We start from the raw sequence: 11,164 nt of genomic DNA, 5'->3' as shown, positions 1-11,164 counted from the left end.
CAAGGGACATATTAGGTATTGGCCATGGATAACATTTGTGCACACGTAAAACTAAACCAGGTTAATACGATCAAGGGAAGAGAAGGGAGGATTTGCTTTGGAGAGGCAGAAATCTCTTAGCTTGCAGGCTGTCCTGCATCAAGCCAGGCAGTACCAAGGATGAGGCTGAGAGTAAAGGGGTCCAGAAAGGGCACTATAGAGCCAGTCTATTCAGGCCAGTACAATAGTGTCTTACCAGAGATCAAGGGGCACCAGCATTGAGAATCCAGCAGTAGGATCTAGGGCAGTATAGTGTCTCACCATGAAATTATGAGGTGTAGCAGACTTGAGACAGGGCCTTAGCTGTACAAATTCAACTCTGCAAGGTGTCTAGAAAGTCAGGTTCAGGAAGGATGTTACAGCTAGTGCTGGGAATCAATGTTGTTTTTAGCAACCTTGACGGCCCAGGATTAAGGCTGACAAAACTGGCTGTGGGCCCCACTTGAGGGTTAGCAGTTCAAGGTTCTCCTGCAAAAGAATACCCTATTCTTGAAGAGACCTCCTTTACAGATAGGCATATTGTCAAGAAGCACCAACTTAACTAGTGTTTTTTTTCCCATCAGTATTCTGCCAGTCTGGGAGGTGACTCTGCCTTATCTTTTAATTTCTGCACAGTTATCTTGAGATATAGCAACCACTATCCTTATCTCAGAGGGTCCAAAGTCTGTGAAACAAGTTCTTCAATGGTTGTTGTGGGTTTTTCAGGCTCTTTGGCTGTGTTCTGAAGGTTATTCTTCCTAACGTTTCGCCAGTCTCTGTGGCCGGCATCTTCAGAGGACAGCACTCTGTGCTCTGGTGTAGTTGGCTTGGGAGTGCAGTATTTATGGCTGTGAGATAGGCTTTTGTCTTTTTCTGTAGATAGGTGATTAGTGTGTCTTGTTGTGGGTGTATTGTTGTGCTAAGGAGAAGAGATTATCTGTCACTGTGGTTGATGGGTGTCATTAGCTAGTCTTTTGTGTGTAGTGATCCCCTGTCCTTGTGGCTGGGTAGAGTTCGTTGACCTTTTGCACGCTGTATTTTTGAGAGCTGGGAGCCAAGTTTTGTTGAGCTTCACACTTCCCTCTTTTTTGTTGAAGTTCTGCTGGTACTTGTGGATTTCAATGGCTTCCCTGTGCAGTTTGACATAATGATTGCTGGTGTTGTCCAGTATTTCAGTATTTTGAAATAGAATTTTGTGTCCATTCTGTAGCTGTCTTCTTCTTCTTCTTCTTCTTCTTCTTCTTCTTCTGGGACAACATTAGCTATTCTCCAATTATCTATCCTCCATGATTTCAAGAAAATAATAGACAGTGATTTTGTGAGCCACTGGCACAGCTGGGGCCCAGGCTTGTTAGATCTCCAGTCCTTAGGATACATGATATGTTGTTTTGCATTCTACTTAGGCGGTGGGAGAAAATATGACAATCATTAGAAGCTCCTTGTTGTACAACTGGTTCTTTCTCCCAAAGATGTTACTCAGAGGAAGCTGCTATACAGTGGTGCCCCGCTAGACAATGTTAATCCATTCCATTGAAATTGCTGTCTTGTGAAAACATCATCTAGAGAAAAGCATTTCCCCATTGGAATGCATTGAAACCCGTTTAATGCATTCCAATGGGGAAGGATTGTCGTCATCCAGCGAAGATCGCCCATAGGAAAGCTGCTTTGCGAACCGCCGATCAGCTGTAAAATCGGTGTCTAGCAAACAACAGAAGCGCGGACCGAGCTGTCAAAATCGTCTTGCGAAAAACGATCTGTGAAGCATGGACCAAATCATCGTGCAGCGAAATTCCCTCATAGGAAACATAGTTCTGCAATCACTATAGCGATCGCAAAAAGTCATCGTTATGAGGATTTGTCGTTTTTCGGGGTAATCATCTAGCGAGGTACCACTGTATTGTTGTTTCCGTGGGTGTCAGTACACCTCACTGTGGATTTGGGACCAGAAAATGCCAAGAAATGCAGACCTTTTCCTCTTTGTGCCTCTCTAGTCTTTCGGGAATCTCTTGAAAAGCATCTTTTTCTCCACCACAAGGCAGAGAACAGCCTAAGCTGCTCACCATTTCAAAGATCACATTTCCCAAGGTATTTTCCTCACCTAGGGCTGTGTTCAGAGGTCATTCCTAATTGCCTTTATTAACTTCTGCCATGATAAACTGTACAATCAGAACAACAGATTTAAATCATGGTTATAAATATGCATTGGCACAAACTGAAGGAAGAGTTCTGACTCACAAAATCCATGGGCTGTTGTGGGAAAGAGAGTTTAGGGCCCTCTGAATCCTGTAGTTGAAGGGTGATGTGAGCTGCTCCATCTCAGAAGGAGGAAACAAAATACGACAAGAAGGTGCTCACCAATTTCCCCACCTGAACTGAGTGGCAGAGTGTGTGAAGGACCTGTCCCATCACCTTGGTTGAGGCAGTAGGGAGATGTTCTCTAAGGAATGGAAGGGTGTGCCCTTCCCTTCTCCGAAGACAAAACTGCTCACATCACCCTTCATTCATGGGTGTAGGAGAATACAATATCTTGCTGCCATTTCCACTGATTAAACTGGGCAACTCTCTTGCATTCATATCTTCTCTAGGATCTTGTAAAGCCAAGGTATCTCTACCAGGCATTGGCAGTTTCTGGGACCCTTCCTTTCACACAGTCAGGTTGTTCTGCAGAGTTAGAAATATGAATACTTGCCTCCTTGCTGTTGCAAGACTTAATAAAAATATTGGCACAAACTGACTAAATACAAAGGTGAGGGAGATAGAGAAAAAATGACACAAGAGAGACCTGAGGGGTTTTGTGATGATGTCATGAGACTTGTATGGCATAACTTTACTATCTCTCAGCCCATGAGATCTAAGGTATATTAGGTATGCAATTATTTGATAACATTCCAGAACTTTAAGCATTTGGGCTGGAGTTGAGAAACATGTGGCCTCAGAGTGTTGATGACCTACAATCCCCCATCAGCTCTCACAGTCAGGTGATTGTCAGAATTAAAAGGCCAGGAATTCAACTAGTTCCCACCAACTGATCCAGTATAACTAATGGCAGCAGGCAATTTGCTTTAGAATAACTAACACCACGTTACAGATGCCTGATTACTAACCATCCCACAGTACCAGTATTTCAGATAGGGACCCAGTGGCACCCAGTTAAATATAATTTAACTCACAGAATCCTGTGGTGAAGCTGGGAAGCAAGCTCCACTTATTTCACATTGAATGCAGCATATTGACTTAACAGCCCATTTTACCAGTTCAATGGTGCTAAATTCTCTTCTAATGCCAGTGGAGTTAGATTGCTTGCTGTTAACTATTTCCAAAGGTTGTTTTGTGTTTTTTTTAATATTTACATTCTGAGAAGTTTTAGACGACACACCCTCTCCATTGAATGTGCCTGCCTGGTATGTCCATCCCTCCTTTTCGGTGGGTGTAGGAAGTGGCTATACCTTTGGAGTGGGAAACCTGACACATCCCCAGAACCCCCTGTTGCTTCACAGCACCCACAAGTACCTTAAAAATTGTTGGGAGAAAACGGACTCACAAAGGCCCCTTGTGCTCTACAGTAGCCAGGGGACAACTGTGCTTCACCAGGTCCCCTTCCTCCAGACTTTCAAGAGGATGTTAAAGACCATGTTCTTCAAAGAAGCTTTTAAAGACATCCTCCCCTGAGGGATTATGCGGTTGAGTTGCCTGGTCCTGCCATCATTTAAGTTCTTGACTTTAGACAGGTCTTGATTTATGGTTCATTTTAATTTCCTTTGTTTTGGAGTTGGGTACAAGCATCATAGAACCCCCCTGTTACAGCAGCTCCACTGGCTGCTGATCTGTTTCTGGACACAATTCAAACTGCTGATTCTAACCTATAAAGCCTTAAATGGCTTGGGTCCATGCTATCACAAGGACTGCATCTCCCTTTATGAGCTTGCTCAAGTGTTTAAATCACCAGGAGAGCCCTTTCTCTCGCTCCCATCACAGTCACAGGTGTATTCCATGGAGAGGGACTTCTCTGCTGCTGCTCTCAGGCTTTGCCATTCCCCCACACAGAAAGCCAGGACGGCCCCATCTTAGCTGTCCTTCCGCAAGCAGGCAAAGACCTTTCTCTTCAGGCAAGCTTTCCTTGGGTGACTGGTGGATAAATGGATGGTTGTGCTGTACTGCTTTGAATGTGTTTTCAGTATTGCTTTTGTTTACCACTTTTGTGGAATGTTATTTGTTTGATCCCTTTTACTATTTGTATACTAAATACTACTATAAAAATTATAGTTTTTGCTTTAAATAGTGTCTTTAATGATGTAATTCACCTTTATATGCTCATTGTTTTTTGCTTTATATATTGTCTCTTAATGATGTAATGTAAACTGCCCCAGGTCCTTTTTAAGGAGAAAGGTGAGGTAAAAAGTACTTTACATATCAATGAATCAATCATCTTTATTTGTGGTGTGGGATTTTTTTGAATATATTCCTTTTATTGTCAACTGCACAGAGAAGTGCTTGCCACTTAGTTGGGCGGTATACAAGTATCTGAAATAAATAAATTTTGAGGGGCCCTCAGAAACCCCAGAGCCTCCCCTAATTAATTAAAAAAATGTATTTGGCTACTAGCATGTACAAGGGGACTTTTCACACAAACACACCCATTTATTAATATAATTTTTTTACAGGGTACTGATCTTGGGAACGGGTGCAATTCTCAAAATTGCAGAGGTGGGCATGTGTGGCCCCTGGACCTCTGTGGATTGCTCACCCCTGAGATTTGGCAATGGACGCACATAGAACTCCTCCACAAAAGGAGAACTGAAGGCCCAGCCACAGTTCCCTGGCAACAGCAGGAGTTTTGTCCACATACCTACATGCAGCAAATGCCTTCATAGGTCAACTGAAGGCATGTGCACAACTGGTGAGGATATGAGTCTTTTGTGTATGTTAGTCATGGGATACGGAACCATTCTCTCAATGTTTGTAAGGAGTAGGGGTCATGCAAACCCCTTTTACTGTTATAAACTCAAGGGATTAGACAAGAGACGTTAATGGGGCAGACTGGCTGTTTAAAATCGGGTCCAGCCTTTATTTTCTTTGGTAAATACAGGCACTATGTTGCCATGGAAGCAGAATAATTTCTTCAGAATCTGCCTATTTGTATATGAAAGACCAATTGCAGCTTTGAAAGAGATATCCATGCTACATTTGGAGCTCTGTAAACATCCCTTAAGTGCTCTGGTCTCCCTAGCAATCTGGGGTAAGGATAGTGAGTGGGAGCATTTAAGATACACTGTTTATGCACAGCTTGTGTGCTTGTAACTACATAAATAGATTCTAGGTAATAATAAGCCTCAAGTGACCTTCCTTTTAAACACAACCAAACCTGGTCAAGTGTGGCATGCCTGAAAATCACTTTTGATCCATCTAGCCCATTGCATTAAAGTCTGAATGGCAATGTCTCTGGCTAGCCTTCTTATTCCCTGATGGTCTTCTAGCCAAATGCAAAGCAGGCCTAATTGTGCTTAGCTTCTGAAATTAGTCAAGATTGGATATGTTGGGTTTTTGTGGGACTTATATACCGCCCCATAGTGCTACAAGCACTCTCCGGGCGGTTTACAATTTTAATTATACAGGCTACACACTGCCCCCCCCCCAGCAAGCTGGGTACTCATTTTACCAACCTCGGAAGGATGGAAGGCTGAGTCAACCTTGAGCCGGCTACCTGGGATTTGAACCCCAGGTCGTGAGCACAGTTTTAGCTGCAGTACAGCGTTTTAACCACTGCGCCACGAGGGTGATGTTCAGGGTGATGTAAAGGTAATTTTCACCTGTAGGGCTAAATTGTGAATGTGTAGTCTTCAGCCCACCACTGAAGATCTTAAACAGATTCTTTTAGTATAGATATCTAAAAACTAGTGCCATTTTCTGGTGTGATTGTCCAACTTCAAAAATATTTTTACTACATTTGTTTTGCTACATAGTCCAGTTGCTTTGTGGAAACATTGAAAGTCCTGGGAGAAACCAAATGTTTGGCTGTCATCTCAATAAATTTACCTATTTGTTTATTTCCTGCATTGAGCAGGGCGGTTGGACTCAATGATGTTATAGGCTCCTTTCAATTTAATTATTCTATGATTCTATGATCTATGGACGGTGTTGTCCATACTAGAACGGACCTATCAATTCAGAAGTTGAATTGTAAGTCAATATGCTGAACCCGGACAGGATGGAAGTTCTGAGAGTGGGCGCCCTTGGGGTTGGTGGCCTGGGTGGCTCTCTCACATTTGGGGGGGTGACCCTGGCTGCTAAGAATGGGGTTCGCAGCCTGGGGTTCACCTGGACCTGACGCTCACCATGGAAACCCAAGTGGTGTCGGTAGTTCGCACCGCCTTTTTCCACCTTTGGCGGATTGCCTGGCTGCGACCCTACCTTGACATGGAGATGCTCACTACCTTGGTACATGCGCTCGTAATCTCAAGACTAGACCACTGTAACGCGCTCTATGTGGGGCTACCTTTGAGGCTGATGCAGAAACTTCAGGTGGTGCAGAATGCAGCGGCCAGACTCCTTACTGGAGTGAGAAAACACTAACATATTTCTCCTTTTCAGGCCAAACTGCACTGGCTGCCCATCCGTTTCCGCATTGACTTCAAAGTTCTAATGCTTACCTATAAGGCCCTAAACTGTTTAGGACCTCGATACTTGGCAAAGCGCCTGCTCCCACCAAGATCTACTCGGATCACCCGCATGAGTCAGGAGGTGAGGCTGAGGAGCCTGACGCCGAGGGAGGCCCAGAGGGAAAAGACACGAAGCCGGGCCTTCTCGGCGGTGGCTCCTTGCCTTTGGAACAACCTTCCTCCGGAAATTCGCGAGGCCCCAACGCTGGGTACAGTACTTTCAAATGCCCACTGAAAACATGGATGTACATCCAGGCCTTCCCTCCTGTCAACTATTGATTTCTTTGCTTTGCTATTTATTATTTATTTATTCCTCACTATTTGTTATTGTTGTATGTTAATGTTTTTATGTTTGTTTGTTTTTAAATTGTTTTTGGTATTCTGTAAGCCGCTGCCCAGAGTGGTAGAATATACCAGATGGGCAGGATATAAATCGAACAAACAAAAAACAAATAAACAAACAAACAAATAAATATCCATTCAGTCACTGGGTCTACTCTAGTCTAGTCGGGACTAGCAGTTGAGTACTGGCCTATGTTACAGCTTAGATATCAATTGCTAGTCTCTACAATATGAAAAGGGGTGGTCTTTTGAAAAGAGGTGAGATCATTGTGACAAACCCAGACCTACTGGGATCTATCACACAGTTACTAAGCTGCCACCAACCATTCCCTATAATAAGTCACACAGACCAGGGATGGATTTTTAAACAACAAAAGAATAAGGTTTATTTTAAATACAAACAGGGTAAATAAAACAATCAGGTGAATAAAATAAAGTAACGTGGCTTATTCTCACACACACAAGCATACAGTTTGGTTCACCTAGAACCTTTAACTTAAAGCACAGACCCTGAACCCATCAGTTCTGGCTAACCCACAGACACCTGAACTTATCAGGTTGGTACTCTGACACACAGTAGTACCCTGTCAGACACCCAGACTCCCACAACAGCTTCTTCTTCCCCAGCTGCTGCTTCGTCCCAACCCAGTGTCTCACAGTCTGTCTCAGCATCTACTCTTCACCACACAGGCATCACATATTTATACAGTACAGCCCCTCCTCCTGATGTCCCGCCTTCCACTCCCCATAGGATGGAACTTTCCCTCCAAACCCATGACAGACAGGTAACATCAGTGCTGTTATGTAACACCTCCCCTCTTTAAAAGTTGTTTTGTAGGGGGAAAGCTAAAAGTGCTTTTCACCAAAAAAACAACCTGCATAAAATACACAACAACAGTTATACATACCATATAATACTTACATATATTTACACTCCAAGTTAAACATAGCAAATATGCATTTAAACATTTTACCATATACAGTACATCAATTTACCTTTATTAATACAAACCAAATTCAAAACCAGGTACATTTTACTTTTTATCAGCATTATATACACATATAGTCCATGTTTCTTTCGCCGTCTTCATTCTTCAGGTCTCCTTGATAAGGCGTCAGCAACACAGTTCACTGACCCTCTGACCACCTTCACTTCAAAGTCATAGTCCTGTAAGTTCAAAGCCCACCTCATAAGTTTGCTATTGTGGGTTTTCATCGTCTTTAACCATTGCAATGGTGAATGGTCAGTACACAGAATAAAATGTCTTCCCCAGATGTAAGGCTTGGCCTTCTGGATCGCGTAGACTATGGCCAAACACTCCTTCTCCACGGTTGCCAAATGTCTCTCACCTTTTTGAAGTTTCCTACTCAGGTAGGACACTGGATGCTGGTCACCATTCTCATCCTCCTGGCACAGAACTGCTCCTACCCCGCTGTTAGACGCATCGGTGTAGATGATGAACTCCCGGTCGAAGTCTGGAGCACGCAGGACTGGATAGTTGATTAACGCCTCCTTCAACCTCTGGAACGCCGCCTCACAGTCGCTGGTCCACGGGATGCGGTCATCAGTCTTCTTCCTCGTCAGATCGGTCAGCGGAGCCGCAATCTCGCTAAACCTCGGGATGAACTTTCTGTAGTAGCCCACCAACCCAAGAAATGATTTTACTTTTTTCTTGGTGTTAGGTCTAGGCCAATCACGAACTGCTTCTATTTTGGCCTCCAGGGGTTTTATCATTCCTCCCCCTACCATGTGACCCAAGTATTTGATTTCTGGGCTACCCAGCTGACACTTGCTGGCCTTTACTGTTAGCCCTGCTGCACTTAACCTCTGCAGCACTAACTCCAGGTGTATCAGGTGATCTTCCCAGGTATTACTGAAGATCCATATGTCGTCAATGTAGGCCACTGTAAAGTCACTGAGCCCTGCCAAGGTCTGGTCCATCAGCCTTTGGAATGTGGCTGGTGCATTTCTGAGACCAAAGCTCAGGACTCGAAACTCATAGAGACCAAAAGGGCTGCAAAAGGCAGTCTTTTCTTGATCCCTGGGATCAACTCTTAATTGCCAATATCCCTTTACCAGGTCCAATGATGAGATGAACCGACAACCCCCTATGGTTTCAATCAGGTTGTCTAGCCTGGGCATTGGGTAGGCATCAGGAGTGGTTACACGGTTTAATTTCCTGTAATCAACACAAAACCTAATGCTCCCATCAGGCTTGTCCACAAGGACTATCGGAGAGGACCAAGGACTAGAAGAGGGGACGATTATGTTCTCCCTCAGCATTTCGTCCAGCTCCTTCCGCACCTTGTCCCTATAGGGTCCCGTTACTCGGTATGGGGATACTGCCTGCGGGGGTGCATCCCCTGTGTGGATCCGATGCATCACTCCCTTCACTATCCCCGGCTTGTTGGAAAACACCTGTTGATATTTCCTAAGCAGCATGTTTAGTTCTTGCTGCTGGTCTTGGGTGAGTGCAGGACTGATATTGACCTCCTCTGGGTTGTATTTTACTTCCCCTCTACCCTCCCAGAAGGGTAATTCAGCTTCCTCACTCTCAGCTGCTTTTATCGCGAATAAAACCCTCTGTTCCCCTCTGTAGTAGGGTTTTAGGGCATTCACATGAACCACCCTCCTTGCTTGGTTCTCCTCCTGCTCTATTAGGTAGTTCAGGTCTGACATCTTGGAAATGACCCTATATGGTCCTGCCCATTTGAGCTGCAGTTTATTCTCTCTGCAGGGCCTAAGCCAGAGCACTTCCTCCCCTGGGTCAAAGTGCCTCTCTCTAGCTTTGCGGTCATACCATGTTTTCTGTTTGACCTTCTGCGCTTGCAGGTTTTCTGCTGCCAGCTCTAGATTTCTCCTTAGGTCATTCATCAAGGTGTCTATGTAAGTCACAACGTCTTGTGGGTCATCCTGGGTGATCTGCTCCCAATTTTGTTTGAACAAATCAAGGGGCCCTTTCACCCCTAAGTGTGCAGCAAACATGTCAGAGTGACCCCTTTGTAAGATCATGGGGCGATACTTTTCAGGTACCACCAGCTGACTTCTGATCCCATCTCCCCCTTTTGAGATATTCCTCAGGGTTTCTCTATATAAAATCCCCTTTTTCTCCAGAAATCTCACTGGGGTCTCAGGTGTTAGCTGGGCGTCAGTCACCTGTTCAAAACACTTTTGGAGAGTGGCGTCTGCCTTTTGCTCCTGTCCAAATCTGCTGTCTGTGGTTAAGGTTTCCACCACAGCTTCTGAACTCCCCTCTGCTTCCGTCTCTGGCTCATCATTACCCCCCTGAACTGTCTCTGTGGTGGCTTGTGAGCGTGTAATCACTAGCACCCGTTTCACATGTTCAGCCAGGTCATTTCCCACGAGCACGGCTGCTGGCAGAGTCGATGAAATCGCTATCCGCCAATCTCCCCTCCAGCCTTGAAAGTTGACAGGTACCTCTGCTACTGGCAGAGAGATTATCTGCCCCTCAATCCCTGCCACCTTCATGCTCTCATTTGGGATTATAAACTCCCTAGGAATAATATCTGGATGGCACAGGGTTACCTGGGAACAAGTGTCCCGCAGCCCCCTATACTGACGGTCAAGTATTCCTACGTCCACCCCGGCTGTCTCAAACAACTGAGAATCTGTTTTTACCAGCAAGCAGCGCTTTACCTCCCCAAGAGGACCATTTTCCTCAGCCTGATCAGCAGAGGTAGCTGTTCCAGACTGAGTAGTCATGGCAACAGGCTCCCTCTGTGACAATGAGCTTTGCTCTTTCTGGACACAGAACACAGCTTTTGGCTTGGTCCCACTAGAATTCTGAGGCACCATTCCTTTTAGCTGCTTTAATTTCTCACACTCTGAGATCAGATGACCCTTTCCCTGACAGAAATAGCATTTTCTAGTGTATTTGGATTCTCTCTCCTCTTGTTTCGGTTTTCCCTCCAAATTCTGAGGGCTTGGTTTCATGCCTGAGGGCTTCCCTTCACCATGGGCCCCTCCCCCTTGCTGGCTTTTCCCTGGTCCCTGAGAGTACTTGCTGTAGGTTTCTTTGGGTTTACCTACAGATTTCCCCTCACCCAAGGGCTTTCTTATTTGGGAGATAAAATCCGCGATTTCTGCGGCTGCTGCCACAGATTTCGGTTTCCTTTCCCTCACCTGG

Source organism: Pogona vitticeps, chromosome 4, assembly GCF_051106095.1.
Source record: "Pogona vitticeps strain Pit_001003342236 chromosome 4, PviZW2.1, whole genome shotgun sequence".
NCBI lineage: Eukaryota > Metazoa > Chordata > Lepidosauria > Squamata > Agamidae > Pogona > Pogona vitticeps.
The sequence above is the reverse complement of the archived record's forward strand: the minus strand, read 5'-3'. Positions refer to the sequence as shown.